This window comes from Melopsittacus undulatus, chromosome 1, assembly GCF_012275295.1.
Source record: "Melopsittacus undulatus isolate bMelUnd1 chromosome 1, bMelUnd1.mat.Z, whole genome shotgun sequence".
In the NCBI taxonomy this organism is placed as follows: domain Eukaryota; kingdom Metazoa; phylum Chordata; class Aves; order Psittaciformes; family Psittaculidae; genus Melopsittacus; species Melopsittacus undulatus.
The window spans coordinates 60,899,480-60,920,769 of record NC_047527.1 but is presented as its reverse complement, the minus strand read 5'-3'; the positions used below and the strand labels follow the sequence as shown (position 1 = coordinate 60,920,769).

Sequence of the window (21,290 nt, the reverse complement as noted above, 5' to 3'; positions counted from 1 at the left end):
TGTAGATTTTAGGACATAATACTGATTTGAGTTCTTGCCTATATGCTACTTGTGCTACAGTGGCATGAATTAGAGGTGATTTTTTGTTTTTAATTAATATATGTATGGGTAAGAGGCGGGGCATTTTGTTTTTAAGATTACTGGTCGGAAAAATAATGTTTTCAACTAGACAACTGAAGAATCATTAAAGTGCATCACAAGAATATCTGAGTGATTCGAATGTTGTAAAACAAGAGGTCAGAAATAAAGACTCATACATATTCTTAGGAGATGGTAGGACAGAACAGCATCGAGTAACTTTGCTCTTTACTAATTACATTGTCTTTGGTGGGGGGGTGAGTGTAGGGGTTTTCCTTGTTTGTTGGAGTGGGTCTGCTTTGGTGGGTTTGTTATTTGGGGGTGTTGTGGTTTTGTTTGTTTGGTTTGGTTTTTTTTCTGATTTTGTGTTAATATTTGCTTGTGTCAAGAGTCTTGGGTCAAATTCACTTTCAGCTTTGGGGAAGAGACACGAGTCTGAAATTAGAAATACTTCTGTACCTTTTACCATTCTTAAGATTGCTTGTAAAGATTTGTAAAGCTTGTAAAGATTTGCTTTTATATTTGCATGTTCAAAATTAGCCGGGTGGTCAGCAAATTCAACTGTTGTCCAAAAACATGGAGGAGAAATGCCACGTTTGTGAAAATCCTTCCCTTAAAACGTCCTGCCAGCAGTTCTACCTCAGCCTTTATATGTGATAGCCAACATATCTCAGATGATCTCAACTCTCAGGGGAACATAAGAATAGAGGCATTCTCTGCATGCATGAGTGGTTAGAATAATACTGTGCTTAGTGATCAAATGAACAATCCCTTTGAGCTTTCGAGATAGTACCCCCTCTCACAGGGCATCGGAAAGCATTTCTTTAACAATTATGCAGCAACAAAGCACAATAGGATCTCTGGTTGCCATGCTTTCTGAGGAGGGAAATCAGAGTTTGTATGTTACCTTGTTGTTAACATTCTCAAATTAAAACACTTCAGCAGTCAAGGAATGCAGCGCGATCTGTTGCCAGGTCTCTGGTATTAGTGGAATAGGCTGCTGCATAAATACAAGATTATTTGCATATTCTCACATAGATTTTTTGTAAATAAGGTTACCTGCCTGGTGCTTGGTTTTTTTCAGTCCCTCTTCTTGCCTGCCTGCTTTGCATTCATCAGTTTAAAAATCCTCCTGGTGTAAAAAGAAGGTGTACCACCACTGACTGTGCTTTTCTTATGTTCTGGGTCATTTCTCCAGCCTAGTGTTTTTCCTGCTTATTGTGACTTATTACCAGTGTGTGACTATGCTATTTTATTGCTATTGTCCACTTTTGGCTTGCCACCAGACTTTCCCCTATGCTCTTCTTCCCTTCTTTAGTTGCATTTGCATCCATCCATCTGGTTAGTTCCTTCCATTTCTTCATTACTTTCTCCTCCTTCTGATGATCCTCCTTTACTGACAGGAGTCAAATCTTCCTCAGCTGCTTTCTAGCAGCTACTCTACCCACAAACACTCCAGGTTCTCCTAATGAGCTTCTTGATAATTAATCTGGTTGTTACTGCAGTCATACTACAGAGTATTAGCTAGTCCATCTCTCTTCTTGTATCCCTAACATCAGAAAAAGGAAAAAAAAGGTTCATATGTTAAAGGTCAAATGAAAAGTTACTTAGATTTTTCTTTTTTGATTTTTAAAGAGACAAATGCCTTCCTTAGTTGTAGTAAGCTGACAGGATATATGCAGTGTGTGAGACACTGCAAGGCATGTGCTAGTGAATATTCCAGCCTTGCACAGGTAAATATTGGTGAGATGACATAGGTTAATAGCACTGCTCATGGCCATTGTGGCCCTTCTGCTGTAATAACAGATTCAGGTCAAGATTTGAGACATCTTCTGCAAGACGGTGTCCTTGAAAAAGAATGTTCCTCTGAAGAGTTTCTTCTAGCAGATTATACTGTTCTTCTGATGAAAGTCATTGTAGTCAGTATTTAACCAGATTTGAGGCCTAAGATACACTGAGTGAAAGAAACTATCTTTCCAAAGAGCAAAATAAATGATAAGTACGACTCCAGGTAAATGCTGTTACAAGTTGGTCGCACTTTCCAGAACTTAAATACTGTCATCACTGAATGGTCCATTTGTTTTACAAATACTAGAGCACTAAATCTCTAATCTGCTTACTAGACAGACAGGCTTTATTTGTAGTTGCTTAGATAGCAGCAATTTTTAAGTAAAATTATGCCAGTGAGAAAAAGAGATACTTCTATAAGAATGCCACTGAAGGATTTGCATCATGAAGTAGGTTTCATAAACCAAAAAGTCCCTGGTACATTGCAGTGCACAGATTTTTACTTACAATGATTGGGCCACTGCAGTCACTGCTAATAAGATGAAAGTTATTTTGGTTTTGTGGTTATTAACAGAACTATTATTACATGGTTTTAGCAAACACATGGCATCCCTGAAAAGCTGAAGCTTTATGAAAGTTGTACTGTCTTGCTATCAATCTCTTAAGCATGCAATAAACCTTTTAGCGAATGTATGGTGGTTGAATGTATGTGTTTGAAAGGCAAAGGAATTGGCTAACCTAAGATTTTCTAAAGCTGTTAAGTGCATCAGTTCACACTGGTTTTGAATTTATTTTATTCATTTTTTTAATCTGAAAACTAAGAAAAATGCCAAGATTTCCTGATGTTGTGTATGTGTGTACAAACATTTATTTCTGTGATGCATAAGTGTTGCACACTTAGGCAGTAGTATTCCACTACTATTCTGTAGCAGAATATATAAACGTAAGTTTATTCTGTGGTTTTAGATGTTCATGTTGCCTAGTCATTTTCTTTCTTGATAATGGAAGTAGAAGATGGTAAATTGCATTCATTCAAAATTCAGATCAGGTGCTTACCTTGTTTTGGATTTTTTTGTCCACTGTCCACACCCTATTAAAATCTTTTTTTAAAAAAGAGTATAACCTTAACAAAACTGTTAATTCTCAGCCACTGAAATGGGCCTCAACTTCATATTGGTACTCCTTTCGTTAAGAGTTTTACTGCCTCCCCCGCCCCCTTTCTCCCTGCTGATTAGATTGATGCTGCCAGTTTACTACCTTCAGACCAAAAACCACGTTTTTACTTTTGTATTTATACCTTTTGTCTATACTTCAGGTTTGTCTGAACCTTTTAGGAAAGGAAATAAATTTCAGTCTTAGTGTCAGATTACAAATATGACCTATTGTTGTGTCTGGAATCTGTCCTTGCTAGCTCTTCCTACTAATGCTACTACTTTGAGAGACATTTTTGCTCTCTTAGTTGTAAAGCATCTTGTTTGTCACCTATACTTTTGCCCTTACTAGGTCAGAAAAATCCAATATCATATGCTGTCTGCTTTATTCTGTATTATGTCCTGCTGCACTTCAGAGTCCCTTAGTCCTGTTAAATCCAGCCAAATCGGGCTGACAGGTGCTTCCAGCTTCATTGGTATGAAATAGATGGAGACATTTGTAGCCTGCACTCTAAAGAGCCACTTCATTTAACAAGAGCTTTGTTCAACTGCATAAATATTAAACATTTCTTCGTAGAAAAGTAATTGCTGTGAATTTCCTGTGTTACTTTGTTTAAAAAGAAAACTGAAGTCTAGGTTTTATCAAAGCAGAGTCACTTGCAGTGGAAGTTTAGTAGTTTATTATGGGTTACAATGAAGGCTAAACCGATTTTTATATTATAAGTACCTGATGTCAGGTAGGTAGAGGTGGCTTTGAGCTTAAGATATTTTTACACTTGTTTTTGCCTTGCAAATAATTATGCTCTCTGCATTCTCAGTTTGAGGCACCATTTGAGAGAATTCAAGATTTTACTGTGCTCTCTTTGGGATGACTCTACCCAGCTTTAAAGTTTTGAAATAAAACCCTGCTTTACTTTAAAGCAGATCACTAACAAAGTTGTCTTTAACAGGAACCATTCACACAGACAATACCATTGATGTTGTAGGACAGCCTGGTAATATTCTCCTTCTTCAGGCTTATCCCAGTAGAACAGACCATGATCATTGGCTGCAAGCTTTGGGAAACAATTTTTTAGAGTTTGCATTGTAGGAGTGCCAGAGGCTGGCAATGGGAGTGTGTAAATTTGATACTTGATTTGATATTCTTTATGCATTGTCATATTTTCTTTCCATCAGTGTTATATTTATTCAAGTTATAGCCCTACACCTGTGGGTGCCTTGGACACTGAATTTTCAGGTTTTGACCCAGAGAAATTTTAGAGACTACAAAGTAAGTTTTGCACCACTGTTAATGGGTTTACTAATCACATGCTGAAGAGCATATTGGCAAGCTGTGCTTTATGATCCTTGCAGAGTAAAAGCCATATACATTTATCCTTTCACAATCTTATTTTCTCCTGGTGGAGTAAACACATCTTACATTAAATCCAAAAGCAAGTGGTTATTTAATTAGCAACAAAGTGCTCCATAACTGTGGTCCCAAGGAAGAGATGGGAAAATTGTTCTGATTCTGTTTTACCTTGCAGAGGGTATTTGCCACGGCCAGTTTTCTTTGTGTCCTGCTGCGAGAATATTTTAGCACATAGACAAGAAGTTTTATTGTCTGAATTTATCCTTTTTTCCTTAATCATTTTGAGTCCTGTGTGTTAGTATCTTGCTTCAGATTTAAAACATAAAAAAAAAACCCCAAAGCCATATGAAAATGTATGATAAATCGACAGCTCATTACCCTATCTGCTAGAGAATGAAACTTGTACAAAATAAAAAGCAGATGTAAAGTTGTTAAGTAGGCATTTTTTATGTTGTGGATGGATTTTCTGAAATACCCAAAGGGAATTTTTAAATATTCTGGGAAAAATATCAGAAAGATCATGACCTGTCAGTGTTATAAATAACAAAGACAACAGAGCCACAGAGGTGAGCTCTTTAATATATCCTAAAGCATTTGCACGTTCACAGATTGGTCTCAAAGGAGAAAATTGTAAATGGAAGGGAAGGACTAGAAAAAATCCAGACCATGCAAGCATTAGTAATGATCACTATGTCAATACCATGTTCTGGAAACCTGGAGATGTGAAATAACCATTGACATTTGAGTTTGTACAGGGTTTTCTTTGGAAAACTTGAAGGTTAAAATAACTGATGCCAGACTCCATATGAGCTCTAATCTGACAGGTGAAATACTGACAACACGTTTCCAGTTTTGCTGGTAGTAGAGTCCCTAGCTCTGTATGACTTAAGAAAGATACTGGGGACAGCCAAGTAAGATGGTTAAATGGGCATAGACCCTTAAACAGCAGCTGTCTGTAACATGCAGTTTCACTTGGCTAAGGGCTCATTTGATCTTTTGCCACTACTGGGTTGCTTTTTTCTTATTTTTCCTTCAGCACTTTCCAGTCTGTTTGGAAGGGTTGCTTAAGTTAGCAATAATAGTTCAACAGCAGAACTTGACAGCTGCTGCTTTATTGCCAGCTTCTCCATACACAACCCATTTCAAACAAAGCCTATTTCCAGGGTAGAGTGGTTATATATCTGGCTTGTTTGCTTTTGATTTCCATTAAACTTCACTGCCAAAACAACCTGGCCATACTAGTCACAAGGCTGAAAGTTTGCTTGCCAACAGTTATCAATGTTTGCCTTAAAAAGCAATTTGACAAGAGACATGCAAAAGCCCCCTCCAAAGAGGGAGGTCTTTTAGGGCAGTAACTACACAATACAAATATTTAATTTCACTTTTGGAGACCACTCATTTCTATATTGCTCTGGGTGAATATATCCTATTGTATGCTGAAAGAAGAGACATAGCAGTTGATTTATTATGCCTGCATGGGGCAAGAAGAGAAGGGAAGCAGAAGAATTCTTATAGATATGGAGAGAAGATTTCAGCTTATATGAGAATGGGATGTTTCCTTCTTGTACTGCTGGGTCTTGGTCTGAAATTCAAGGCGTGTGTCTCATACTGGCCACAGTCATGGGTGGAAAGCTTGAGTACTTGGCTCATTTCTCTGCTTTGGACAGATACAATACCAGAGTGTTCACATCCCAAGTAGGATAGAAAAGTTGGCTGATCAAGCACATAACTGATCCTGGAATCTAAAGATTTCTTTCTGTACTTTGAAATTCTTTCTCAGTGAATGATTTATTTTATATGTGCACCATTAAAACAAAGAAGTGTTTCTCCCTCCCTTTGAAGTTGAGGAATAATGAGGTATAAAAGGATCCCTCTGAACTGCAGAACCCCAGGAACATTTTCCAGTTCCCTCTTGGGGCTGGGGCCTGCTTCTCCCTATTTGTATTTGTCTGCATGCAGTCCCTTCATTCCCCTGTTCCACACCTCTGTATCCATGTTGCCACATAAAAGAAACCTTAATGTGTGGGTTGGGTGACACAGGATGTCAGAATTCACTACCTGCCACGTAGCACAGGCACAGCTATGTAACCCGTATACACCCAGTGTGAACAAACAAAAGGACAGACTGTTATTCTACAGCCAGGCCATTGGCCTCCTAATTCTTTAGAGATTTTCAGTGATTATTACCCTTGATAATTTTTTTTTAATTTGTATGAGATATGTGCAGAAAAGACTTTGGAATTCTTGGACAACATGAATGTTTCCCAAGCATAGATCAGCTTAGTTCTGAATCATGATACTGTGTAATTACTGTAAGAGAGATGAAACACATAGTCCCTGACATGTATGCTGGGGTCAGAGGTAAAAATATTTCATTCAGTTATTTTATAAAACTTTTTACATATCCTGTAGGGCAAACAGTATTTCTGTAAAGGAGGAAAAGAAGTTGCTGTAGCTGCTTCTGGGGTATCGTTGGCATCACTGGCATCTCTCCAGTCAGCATTCAAGTGCCGTTGTATTCATTGAGTGTTAATGGTTCTCAGAAGCAGAGCCTCTTGCTGTATTTGAGTTGGTGTTACAAATCATGAAAAGACAGTCTCTTTGAATAAATGTCTTCTTGCAATCACCCTTTAAAATGTATTTCTTTTTTTACTCATTTTGATTCCTTTTCTTCATCCAAGGTATATTTGAACTAAGTTAGCTAACCCTTCTGGAGGCTTAATGCTTGCTGGTACTCCTCAGTTATTAATGCTCATGTTTGTGCAGATGCTGCTGTATATACCCACTATGAGAAGCTTCACTGGCAGAAGGTAACCTGATGCATTCCTCAAGGATGTGGTGTGCCTGCACTGGATTACATCCACCCTTGCCTTTTGCTGACCTTTATCTGTTTGGTTGGGGTTTATGTTTATTAAGGGAATTGTGTTTATTCAGGCAGCAGGTACGCTGGCACTGGCTAATTACATCAAATTTGTGTATGTGTATATGCACGATAGTGGTGGCAAAAGGCTTCTGCTTACAAAACGTAATACTTTTGTACCATAAAATAGGTCTGATCTCTAGGCTAACTTACAGCTCTACAAGTGCAAATGTGTTTTTCACAGCATGGCTCAAGAGAACTGAGATTCGTGGCTATATCCATGATACATCTTGGATGTACGAGGTTGTACATCTATGCAGTGATGTTAAAGCGCCTGTGAACTGGGCTGGATGTTGTGGATCCTGCCACTCACATGAGCACAAGTGGTTCTTGGTGACTTAAATACCAGACAAAATAAACTAAAGGAAAATTAGCAGACCTCTACTGCAGTGCAAGCAGCAGAGTGGCTGAAGATGATGCAGTTTTTCTGCTGTTAGTGGTGGTGATGGTAGATGGCACTTAGCTAACCCTATAAAATTCCAATGACTGCACAAAGTGCGCACTTGGTAAATGTGAACTACCCTTTCAGTTCACTTTTACTGTATTCAGGAAGCTTGAAGCCTTTCATTATGTGTGGCAGACCTGGCAATGAAAAACAATGTAACCAGCATGACTTCAACTTGCAATCATCTAGTCAACCTGCAGCAACTCATAAATGAGATTTATATGAAATGGAGTAAATGTCCAGACAGTGGTATTTATCCGGCTCCAAGTTTATAATGGCATTTATACAGCTCCAAATCAATTTATCCTGTTTTTTCTTATTTTCTGTATGGATTACAGCACACTTCTTGTACCATCAGTAGAAGTGTAGGATAATTTGACAACTGCTGATTTCAACCAAATTGTGTCAGCTAACTGCAAAGAATAAGGGCCTTAATTTTATTGCTTTCAGGTGTAAGAAAAATATTTTCCTTTTTGGAATAGAAAATAGGGAATTCAAAAATGGGGTGGGTGTACTTCTGTTTCAAATACTACTTCCCGCCTGTTTTCTTTGTTACTTGATAGACCTATCTTATTGAACATCATAAAACTGTCAGGAGGAGATGCAGGTAGGGAGGAGGGGATTTGTTTTTTTCAGTGATTACCTCTTTATGTCACTTTCTGAAAGGCAAGGAAGCAGAGCCGGAGACTTTTACAAGTGCAAGGTTTTGTCCTAATTCCTTATTTTCCCTTCTTTTTTTTTTTTTTTACTATAAAATGTGTCTTGGGTTGTTGCTTTTTATTTCTCAGGCAATGCTTATCCTCAGTGGGCTTTGCTGCTGGAAGGGTTATCCCTGAGTTTTAACCCCTTCTCTCAGCATTTTGTTTTACTGAGGTGGGTAGGATAATTCAGTGTATACTGAGGCAGTTTGCACATTGGCATTGCAGATGGAAACAAGGTGGAGCCTTATGGTTTTCTTACACTCATCAGATTGAGCGTGGGTTAATTTTCTTTCAAGTGTTTTTTGAAGACCAGAGAGAATAAATAAGGACTTGAATGCATCTGCTTTTTGCGTTTTGATGCTTCAGGCTGTCAGGGAGCAGCAGAGAGAGGTCTGCCCAGTGCCCAGGGTGACAGCAAGGCAGGCAGGGCAGGCACCTCAGGCACCCAGACAAGGGGAGCAGAGCAGGACCAGGACCAGGGGCAGCTCTTCTTTTAATTTTTCAGATTTTTTTTATTGCCTCTTATTATACCATTCTCTCTTGATTCCAGTAGTTCAGGCTTTTGGTGGGGGGGAAAGAAGAGGCCCTCAGTAAGCCGTGAGCACAAATCTAGAGATATCCTGCTACGTCCTGCAGCACATTTGGCTTCTACAGACTGCAGTCTAGCCCTTAGTGGGCTGCACTGGTCATCCTGGGTTTTCAGGATAACCACAGTCTGTGATTCCCTGCAATGGACTACATCCTAAATTGAGAACTGAACTGGATTGCAAGGGTTATAAATAGGTTTAAAATTATAAATAGATTGCGTAATTTAGGTATTTCAAAAGGATGCTAAATTACTTTTTGGGATAGTGCAGACTGTGAGTAGAAAAGACTTCGTATTTTGCCAAACAGTCGTAATTTGTGGCTATGGAGATGTTGTTAAAGCATTTACATGGGAAATGAATGACCTTTTATTTTCAGAGATAAGGTTAACACAGATATTTTCTGTCTAGGGAGCACTGTTTACCTTTCATGAGTTGTCTGCACAGCTTCCTAGGAGGTAGAAAAACAAAACTTCCTGCTGAGAAGATGGAGGCAGAGTTGATGTCTGTGTTTATTTCAGCGAGGCACCATGGCATTCTCATAGCGCTCCTGCATACACAGGCATGAACTCAAGTACCTTTCTTGTTGTGGGAGTTCAAATGGCACATGGTTTAGAGCTACTGATTGTTCAGCCTGTGGCAGGTGGGCACAGGTCTGCTGCACCTGAAGAGTTTCCTGCTGGAGGTTGCGAATCCCAGGTTAGTGCAGCACCAAGCCCATTCCAGGCATCAGCCAGGTTTGTTGGCTGAGATGAGCATGGTGTTGGGGGCTGTGACATGGCTTCTTCTGACCTGGGGTGTGAGTGGAGCAGTCTCTGCCAGCAAAAGGCAGGCACGGTATTACCTGCCTTCCTGGGGTTGTGTCTTCACTTGGGATAGCCAGGAATGACTTTCGTCTACAAGTCCTGTCCTGTGATATTCCTTCTGGTGCAAACTATTGAATTGCTCTCAGGCTCTTAGTAAATTATTCTAGAAGTGGTGGGTTTACTCATTCTCCTACTTGCTGGGTGGATTGAAACATACTCAAATTGCACTTGGAAAATCATGCTTATAGCATTTCTTGCCTGTTAAAATATTTCAGGTCATGTGTAGCTCAATCATGCTATCATTTTAGTCTTCAGAACTAATAGCTCTCTTTACTGAGTGGTTTTTCTTCATCTCATAAAAAAGTGACTTTATACATACTCAAACAGCAAAATAAAGTTTGTGAATTCATTTTTCTTTCTTCTCTTTTTAATAGCAGTAACTCCCACGAACTGGTACAAGGCTTGGTACTGTGCAAGCAGTTTTTCACTCTTAGATTGCTGCTACTGAAAAGCAGATATTGTGTAAAGTACCATCGATCACTGCCACGGTTTTATACAGTTTGTCACCATTGTTCTTCATATAGCATTGAGTCACATTTAGAACTATGGTACAGCTCACAAGTGTCTTATTATTTATAATCTAATCTCAGTGATTTGTTGGTGCACAGAAAATATGTCTAATGTGGCCTAGTCTAGATGAGAGCAGGTTTATTATGTATTTAGAACTATATAATGTGGTTTGTCATGATGGAGAGTGGGATGGAATTTCTCAAGACCTAGAATAGCTGAGGTTAGGTGCTAAGAGCAGGAATCTAAAAGGCTGTTCTGACAGATGGTTAGCTCAGAGGCAGAAATAGACCTTTGTTGTATGTTTAATTTTACTTTAACAGCTTTGGGGTTTCCTAATTATTTCCTGTATTTTTTTTTTTTCTGATTAAGAGCGTACTGTATGTCAGGTAGAATCCAGTGGAATGACTAGATATATACGTCTTTAATTAAGGAGGTTAGTTGCAGAAGTTCTCTTAGTTCTTCATAGAGACTGGTATTTCTGCAGTGCCACAGGGTTTGTTGTGCTCCCTGGATGTGTTGCTTTTGCTGACAAAGAATCCTGTATCTACTACAGGATTCAGATTTTTTTCTTCTAATATCGCATTGACTTAAACAAACTGGTTCCCTATGGATATGCTGTAATAATTCCACCAGGAGTTTTGTTTTCATTGGCAGATTCTTCTGGCTGCATTGATGGGAATGCTAATTAACACTACCATCACTGCCACTTACCATAGTAAACATGGTGGTAAGCACAGTAAATGCTTTTTTCGATGGTAAACTTGCCTCAGTCTGTTGTAATGTGTGTATATATAAACTGGTCTCTGTACATTCATTGCTATAACATGCATGGGTATAGCGTAGGGTGGGGAATTACAGGACTAAGACTGAAGTTGACAGTTGACACCTTTAGCACTTGTTGCAGGTTGGAGAGGTTTAATTTGCTAAAGGAAATTTTCCTTGTGTGTGTGTTTATATGTAGGAATTCAGCAATAGGAAGCTGGTTTTAAAAATTGTGGTTTACAAGTTTTAGACAAAACAGTAAGCTAAGGCAAAAGAAGTGAGGTAAATTAAATCAACTGCTGTACTGAAGACTGTTGTATGCTTATTAGAAGGATTAATCTGTGACAGCCTGTGACCTTTATATTCATCCATGTTGGTCTGGAGTATATTGGCATGAGAGAAATGTAAGGTGAAAATTAATTCTGAAGTGAAGACAACGTCAGACAGATGAAGTGTCTTAATAGCTGTGGCCTTGAACTGACTGCAGAGATCTGCAGTTCAGGCAGCTTTGAGCATCCTTACAGCTCCTTTCAAGCTTTCTTTGAGTATTTTTTTGTCAGCTTCTGTAGAGCCAGATCTTCAGCTTTGTAAAGCATGTGGAAGAGTGCAGGACAGTGGCAAATGGTATACAAATGGTTTATTTGTGCCCAGGTATTTTTAGAAATGTTAGCACATATATACTTTGTACTCCAGATGTGTTGTTTTAGGACTGTAGTGGATCTTGGAATTTTCTGGGAAGAAAAGTTCTGCTGAAAAGCTATCAAATTAACTCCCTACATTGCAAATTCTATAATGACAGTGACTCTGAGATCAGCTGGGCTATTAAAACTTAAATTCAGGACACATTAACAGGAAAAGCCAGAGATACAGCAATTTGCACCTTAAGGATGCATGAAAATTTCAAGCGTATTGATTACAGTGTCCTCAGGTAATTAACAGCTACCAAATACCTAGCCTGCACTGTGTGCTGCTCTCTCTAGGCCTGCTACATTTGTTTAATTTACTTTTTCCCTGGTCTGTCACAGCTATCTTGGAAATCAAACTTTGATGTCCCCAAAGCATTGAATCAGTGCATTTTTTGGGGGGGAGTTACAGGCATTCATAGTCTCTCTTAACATATGAAGTCATATACAGTACTTCAGTCTGTATTCATTACTCTGAAGTGTTTTGTTGGGGGTAGGTGTAAGTGGTTACCTTGGGAAAAATTAACACACATGAACAGTATTCTGTAGGGCTAAAATGAAGTTCATATAAATGAGGGTTTGCTGTAATGTAGCTTCCCTGTGGTCACAATGTATGTTTCTTAAGGTTAGTGTATTTGATTAACTGTATTTTACTCTGCAGCTTATACTTTGTAAATAATAAACTACCATCATACACTTAAGCCCTGGTCAAGGAAAAACAGCAGTGTTCTCAAGAATCCTTTTGGAGAGGCTAAGTGATGGGTTTTAACAGAAAATACCCTACAGTTGAGTTTTATGTGCTGCTTATCAGCTCTTAGCAACTGCCTTTGGTTCAGCCGCTGCCTTCACCTCAGTTATTTCACCATCATTTCTTTTTCTGCTGTTTTTAAGGCTCTCTTTCTCTATGGTGTTACGAAAGAAATCTTTACTGTAATATTGCATATTCTGTTGCACTGACAGGAATAGATTATTTTTCAGAAAAACCTAACTGATGTGGAAAATGCAAGATGGTGGAAGTGGTGAAATCTGCTGTAAGCACTAGTCATTCTGTTGTGCTGTTACTTTGGGAGGGGGCAGGATATGTACCAGCTTTGCAACCTAAGGATAATTTGGGCTTAAATTTGGGAGAAAAGAAGAAGAATCAGGCACTCTTTGTTTAATAACAGTCAGCTGCACTATTTTTAAAGGCAAATGTTCATGGATCAACCAGGTGATAAAGATTTTCCTCTTTAAGTACATGAAATTGTTCGTTCCAAACGATGCCCCAGCTCACTTTGCTGTGGGTGGATCCCTCGTGAGATCCTCCAGATTAAAACAAACCTGTATGTTCTAGTCACACAAAGGAACGTTTTTCTTTGAAACTGGTGGGTGGATAAAATTCTTTGGTTGAGTTCTTAAAAAACTCTCTGCAGGCTGTATGGAGAGTTGCCACATGCTTCTCATAGATTCCAAATTTCTGCCATAGCAAGTCCCACTGGTTTTAACCACAGGCCTTTTTGTTTTCTGTACTCTCCTTTGTAACCCTCAGCAAATGGAAGCAATGCCAGAAGTTCTGGAAAACAAGAGAGAGAGGTTGTGAGGCAGGCCTACACTGCTGCATTCCTCTGCAATGGTAGGCCACCATGTGGGCTTTGTTTCAGCTCTTCATTGTGGATCAGTAGCACGATAACCAAGTGGCCAGCTCTGTAAAACCATGCCGAATGCAGGGCAGCTTGTGCAGTCAGGTGGAATGGTTTCAGCTACAGTCTTGAGAGTGAAAATTGTTTTCCCACAGGGGATGTTTTTAACGTTTCTGCAGCCTCTTTTTACTTTCTTTACTTCAGCATGCTCACAAGCATATAGCACCATCACACACACCCATAGAGCAAATAACAAAGTCCAGAGCTGTCTTCTTTTTGCTATGGTTTGGACCATGTATTCCCAAATAGGTGGCTTTCTTTACATGTAGCTGGTCAACGCAGAGGCAGCAGATGGCTCAGCAGAAAACTTTTCTGCAAGAGCTCAGAAGTTAGGAGTAACTGTTAATTTCTTATAAAGATGCATCACTGAACTGCAGAAATGCATATACAGTCTGTGCTGTAAAACCCCATTAGAACAGAGGAAAAGGAGGAAATTTAAACTTGATGCAGTGACAGACAATGTGTTACTTGGGCCTCCCAGTAAATTTCTTGCATGTTGAAGCTGGGGTGTCTTTCAGAGTAGGTTTAAGAAAAAAGTCTGTTGGACCTTTGGTTTTAAGCTTCAGCATCAAGTTTGGTATGCTGAGGGAACAACCAAGAAACTGTTAAGTTGGCTTGGGAGGTTTATTTATCCCAGTGTCAGAGGAGCAGCGCAAGTGTTAAAAACAACTTTGGCAGCCAGCAAGTTTTTAATTGACTGGTCCCTTAGAAAGTAGGGTGCTAGTCATTCTGAGAGATTTTACTGCATCTCTTACCTAGTAAAACAGCTACGTGTAAATTGATGTCAAAATATGTGAAATATATGAGGGTTTTTTTCCAGCAAATCTGGAATACATTTTAACTTAGTATCAGAAATTAAGTGAGAAGAATTGCACTGTAGTAATTAGTATCTGAAGGAATTGTCATTCTCCTATGCAGTTTTCATTTTTTCCTGCAGCATAGTTGTATGCTAAAAAGTACATATTCCTATTCTGAGTGAATGCAGTATTTATTTACTTCAAAATACAAGCATAAATAATGCAGACATATGTCACTCCTCTTGCTAAACCTGCAAAGACAGGTATTTCTGTAATAGGATGCAAACTGGCACTTCCCTTCTCTCCATCAAAACCTTCTTGTGTTTTCATGACAACTCTGCTGCAAGGCCAGGCTCTACTTCCTCAGTGGGAGAAGGCCAGGGAGGGTTTGGAGAGATAGCATCTTTCATGAGTCTGAATGGAATTGTGTCAAGAATTTGGCATTAGCCAAGGTTTAGCCATTCATAGATACTATTTGACCTATTGGTTTTCAGTCCAGCAATAGCTCTCAGGGGGATAATGCTGCCTGCATCAAAGAACTGGTGTTCCACAAGGTATCAGGGATCAAGGGAAAGCAGCATTTGTTGGGCTGTTTCTGTAAAATTTTAAGCAGAATTTTCATTCACTTGGCCACAGCAATGCACTCTAAATGTCACATCTAAAAATCTGCTGTGCCATTGCCAACAGTGCATTTCAGCAGGCTTAGCCAGTGATCATTACCAACCCAAGATGCAGTACAGAACTCTAAATCTGCTCTTTTATTCAACTTAGTTCAATAGAAATAGATACAACTCTGTAATAAAAAGGTATTTATGAGACTATACTGGGCCAGGTGGCGTTTTCCAATATTTAGTATTAAGGTTTATTTTAAAGAAAATCATATTCTTACTGCTTCAGCTCAGAGTAGAAGTGCACTAAACTCATCAATGGAGTGGAAGCACCCTCACAACCTTTCATTCTTTTCCGGTAAGAGCCTTATATGCTCCATAATGTTGAATGTATGCAGTGAGGGAAGGAGAGTCAAAGGAGTGCATGTTATGCTTAGCAGGTAGCTTCTCATTTTTGTGCAGGTTAACCCATAGGAAAAAAAATAATTTTTTTGTGCAGAAAAATATTTTTCCTTCAGTCACTGTAAAAGCATAAAAAAGATCTGGTTTTGGGTGGATTTTTTTTCCCTGAAAGTGATGAGCTTTGGTAAGGAGGGAAGGAGGAGAGTGAGCTGTAAGGGAAGTGATCTCCGATAACTGTGGTAGGAGTGTTAAAAATGCATGTGAATCTGTGTTATGAGACACAGTGGCCTTTCCCTCTACATTCATTCTGCTAGCAAATGGCAAAAATGTTTGGGTAAAGGCTAAGTTTGCCAGCAGATAGTTCTAGCTGTGCTCAAGAGCTATGACCAACTGTTTGTTTCACAATTACGCTGCATGCTATCCATTGCAAACAGAAATATTTGTTCAAAATTGATTTCCAACAGTTTGACAAGCATCAGACAAACCCAGTAATTAGATTTGTGAAGTGTAATGTCTGATGGCATACTGCCTTCTAACCAGATTAGTGAAGTTAGGCTGAGAGCCATTTTTTGTCTGCAGTGTCTTAGCATAATGAGGTAATAAAATCAAACTTAGCAGTTCAGGTTTAACAATGCAAACACAGTTCTTTCCTTCCTCTCCCCAGATATTTCTGTAGCAAAGCCTAATGGCTGTAGACACCCCTTTCTGCTGCAAGCTGTGCTGCAGTAAAAGTCCAAACCAGGAGCTGGGGCATACCCTCTCATTGGTGCCCAAGGGAGAGAGCGGAAACCACCTCAAGCATTTTGGTTGGTAACCCCTGTACTTTCTAAAGCCACTCAGCAAATAACCAGAAGATCTTTAGTCTTGTTTGCTGAATGTTTCTCCGTGTCAGTTCACTGGTTTGCACCCATTCTTACCCCCTCTTCTCCTTTCATTATGGTTAGTTGGTGCTTCTGCTGCATATTGAGCCATGCAGCAGTAGTGCTATGACTGGCAGGCTGGACTGGCCTTGCTGCTTCTGACAGATGACCTGCACTGGTCTGCTGGATGAACAGGTTTTGCCACACTCTCCTTTGATACTCAATACAGCTGAGCACCAAATAGTGAGATCCTTTTTCCAAGGAAAAAGGCCTGATTTTTCATTAGGCTCTTATGTGAGGTCACAGTGTGTAATTACTGCTGCATGTTCAGACTCCCATCTACACACACACACAAAGCTCCATTGTCTCCATCTACTCAAGAACGTTTGTTGGAAGCAAGGTGTGATAGTGCAGGAAAAATTATGAGTGTGGCTTCATGACATCATCCAAAGACAATTGAATTAGGGCTCCCAGCAGAGCCTTATGGTATATTTCATAAACTTACAGAATCAGCTTGGTTGGAAAAAGCCTCTAAGATCATCAGGTCCAACTGTTATCCCAGAACTGCCAAGTCCACCACTATGCCATGTCACTAAAGGCCTCATCTGCATGTTTTCTTAACACTTTGGTGTTTGAATACTTCCTACAAAACAATTATAATTCCTTAAGGTCCTTTTTCTAGAGAACTGCATAAAAAGGAAATCAAAATGTTGGGAAGCAGTTATCACACAGTTGGAACCCAGACATCCTCAAATGCAGCTCATATGTAATGATGATTGACCAGCTTTTTCTGTCTTTTTCATTCTTTCAAATGTCCTGGTATTACCCACAAATGTTACTGAAAGCCATGTGTTCCAGAACAGTGGTTTTCAGCCTCTTAAATAATGCAAGGCAGACTATTACTAATACATTACAAATCTGCCGTTCTGCTATGGCTTACTGAAGATGTTGAAATCTTAGGTGTTGCAAAGCTGAGAAATTTTTAGCTGTAGCCTTTTGTTGGTGGAGTGACGAAACCCAGGTAAGTCAGTACAAAATTCCAGATGTTTTACTTCATATTTTATTATCAGCATTGCAATAAATACATTGACTCAGAATCAGGAACTGTACTTACTGCATTATATTTAACTACCCAGTTGTCTTACAGAAGAGGTAGGACAAAAAAGTAGCAAAGGACAAATATGCATTTTATTTCATATACTGAAGAGCACTGCTTTATGAATATACATGACTTAGCTTTAGGGACCTTTGAATCAACTTTTCATTTTAGCTTAAGTGAGATAATTTTCATCTTCATACCCTGAGAAAAGAAGGCTGGGGAAAAGGAAGTTGGTAATCAGTCACAGAAATGTGTAGTTATGATAAAATATATTAAATATTTGGTGTTATAAATGTGATCAGTGTACTTTCTGGTGTTTGTAACAAGTAAATAATACTTAATCATTAAGATTTCTTACAAATACTTCACCTGCTGTCATGTATTATTGCAATCAATATTTGCAATATGCTGTGGTTGTTGAACTAAGTCTCTCTTGGGAAGTCAAAGTAGGGGAATATGGTTCAGCATTTATCAGCTTCACTTTACTCATTTATTTTACAGCATTTGCAGAGGGAGCATCAGTAAGAATGTGAGAGGAATTACAAGCATTTGCAAGAAAGCATGACTGGAAAGGAGTGGGAGGAGATGAAAAACTTGTAATTCTTTTTTTAAACTTAACACATTAAAACTGTTTGCTTAACAACCTCTTTCCAGGTTGTTCTCTGTTAAGGAATAAGGCTACAGACTTCTCTATATACTCAAGAAGGGACTGTCACAGAGCAGCTCTACCAAGTGACCCTTGAGAAGTGTATTTGTATCCAATATATCAGAGATTGTTCTTTGCATAGGACAGGTTTCCACATTCTTGACAGTAGGTGCTGTTTGAACCACAGGGCTGACAAGGCCCAGCTGATAAGAGGCTTATGCAAAAGTGTTAGTTTGATTCCCAAGAAATGGGCTTAACTGTTAATGTAAAAGCAAGCATTACAGCACAGTGGGTTCAAAAATACTTGTATGTGGCCTAACTCATGTTAGGAGGCAATGGGGAGTTGAATTTAATATTGTTACATTGAAAGCACCTTTTGAATTTCAAGTTTGTTCCATTTACGGATTATTCCGAATTTTTTGGTCCGTCCGTATCCCTTCATTTTGGGAGTCACTGTGTGTACAAGGAAGCTTTGTTCACCCTGACCAACATGTAACAGGGAAAATCATTCTAGCAGCAGGCTCCAGAGCTGCACAGAGCAAGGCGCAGTAGAAAGGTGGCAACACTTTCCAGAGTGCTCTTTGGCTGCTCCTGGAGTGTCAAATCCCTGCTTGGCATCTGGCTCCCTCCTGCTGCTTTTGGGCTAATGTGAGGATATGCTTCTATGATGCTCTTACTTGCACAGTTCTCAATGACTTTATTCAATGAAATATAAATAGTGGACACTTTAATAGCCTTCTGGTGATGCCTGTGGCAATGCATTCTGCTATACTTGGTCTTTAACGCATTTCACAATGATATATATCCTGAAGACTTCTTTCTCCCTGGGCAGCTTTCTCTTGTACAAGTGATAGGGCACAGGAAGGCCACTCTGTTTTAACGAGAGCTTCATCGTGCAGGGAGTAACAAAACAAAGAGTATCAGTATCACATGCACAGCATTTATAATGAGTTTTAGTAGAAGAACCATAGAATCACAGAATGGTTTGGGTTGGAAGGGACCTCAAAGTGCATCTAGTTCTAGCCCCTGCCATGGGCAGAGACACTTTCCACTAGACCAGGTTGTTCAATGCCACATCCAACCTGGCCTTGAACACTGCCAGGGATGGGGTAGCCATAACTTCTCTGGGCAACCTGTGCCAGTGCCTCACCACCCTTGCAGTAAAGAAGTCTCTGTGTGTGTGTGTATAAAATACTTGTTTTAAAATGAATAAATAAGCATATGTTTATATGCCGCATGAATCCTGGATATCCTTAAGACACTATTAAAGTGATCTGTCTTTCAAAATGCTCTTGAAGACTTTGATTAGTTAGCTCAAACATTAACAATACTTCTGTTACATATTTTTAAATATTGGAGAAGACTTAAGCAGGCAGAAAATCTATAGGAAAACTTAAATGTGTGCTTTCAATACTGAAATGAGGGATACAGAAAGATTTATACTTCATAGCTCGCTGAGTTATGCGTTGGGAGAAGCTACTTTTGTGGCACAAATACCCTTCTTTGTTGCTTACCAATACCCGTATTCAGTTACACAAAGAGCAACTGTTGTAAAAAATATTAGTATGCAGATGCTCTGGTGTTTTGTTAATGCATTTAATTAAATACAATAGCTCTTTTGTTTGCTTTTCTTTTTGTGTCCTTGAATGGATTTGTATTATGGTATAGAATCTAGGCTTAGAGCTATTTAAAAGGTTTTGTAGTTTTAGGATGTGTCATGTATCCATGTTAGCTGCTTTCTCTTTCATTCAGTTAAGAAAATCATTTGGGGACTTTCAGTAGTTTCTAATAGGTTTGAAAGTATCTTTTCAGGAAAACCCAAATCCCAAAGTTGCCAGCAAATATATTCCTTCCCCCCCCACTAAGGAGGTCTTCAGTGATAATTAGCATTGCTTAAAAAAATGTATTCCTGATAAATATGCTAAGATGTTTTAACCAAAGAAAATTTTCTTGAAGTTCCCCAACATTTTCTAGGTAGCTTTCACAAATAACACAAAAAGTTGTGCAGTAAAACTGCACATTACATTTGTGTATGAAAACCTGTAGCAGAGTGATTGCAACTAATTGTAACTTAATTGTAAGTACCACTATCTCCAGCATTACTGTCTTGTTTCGTTATCCATGAAGTTGTTCCAGAATTCTTCTCAGCCTGAGAAAAGGTTTCTTTAGTGCCCTGTGGGTGGGTGAAATGCTATGGAATGACTGTGTCAAGTCTAAAATTGCTCTGGTGAATCAGCAAAGTACTTGAGCCCAGAGGACTTTGTAAACCTAACAGGATCTGCCAGATCCTGACCCTCCCATGGCAACAAGGATCAAATCAAATGGGGATGGACTGAGGTAATTAGAAAACCCTAAAGGTAACATCTGACTAACTGTAACTTCTTCATCAGATATTGAGCCCCGTTAAGCCCAAAAGCCCTTTTGACAGAGTGAATGTGTGGGAGGTCTCTGCTGTGAAGGCTGCTTCTCAAGCAGTGACCTACTAATTTTCTGTTGGTGTTCCTTGGAGATCAGACATATTCCTTAGTGGGCATAGGTCCCTGTAGGAATAATGGCATAGGCTATAAAACCCTCCATTAATCTTTCTGTCACTGATAGAAGCAGCTACTACAGGTTAAGGGTTAAGTGTGCTGCAGCGGATTCTTTTTAGATATTTTACTGCGTGCATCAGAACACGGCTGTGGAGAAGGCAGCAGGGATTTTACTTGCATCACAGGGATCTGTCCCGGCACTTCCTTGGCCAAAAGCTCACCGGTTTCTGCTGATTGTTTCTGTCACTTCTCAAGAGCACGCAATGCGAATTGGACAGTTTTGCTCTAGGCCTTCAGCATCAGTACGAGAACACTGTGTGCTGAGTGCCAGGGTCATACATGGAGAAAACCTGTCACGGGAGGCCAAGCAGAAATGACACCTTCATGTTCTCTGCCTTTTTGAAGCAAGGACAATTTTAAACACATGAAAAATCCTCCCTTCATTACGCTTGTGTCATCAGTATTGAAGTTACAGGGAGGGATTCTAAATGGGGAAAAACCCTTCAGGTACAAAAGCTCTGACATCATGGAGAAGGAATGTACACTTGAGAAGGCACAGGCCATCCATGTCACTTGAACTGTATTGTTTCCTGTTTGGAGGAAACCAGCACCTTTTAGAGTTGCAGCCCTCAAGGGGGAAAAATAAGGAGATTCTTATTCACTGAAAGCCTCCTCCTTAGTGAGCTTTCCACATACATAAAGTTGGTTTCATCTGTGCTTTGAATAACCTATTGATCTATTTAACAGGATGTGTTTCATTATAAAAAAAAACCACCTAGAAGTACTGCAAATTTTGTGTGAGAACATCATCCCGGTTTCAGTTCCAAGA

The 21,290-nt window shown here is 39.3% G+C and overlaps 1 protein-coding gene across 9 annotated transcripts in view; it reads left to right on the top strand.

The window, feature by feature from the left end:
• MBP (myelin basic protein) overlaps positions 1 to 21,290 on the top strand; it is a 112,582-nt gene that overhangs the window by 72,471 nt on the left and 18,821 nt on the right. The gene's annotated exons all lie outside the window — the stretch shown is intronic.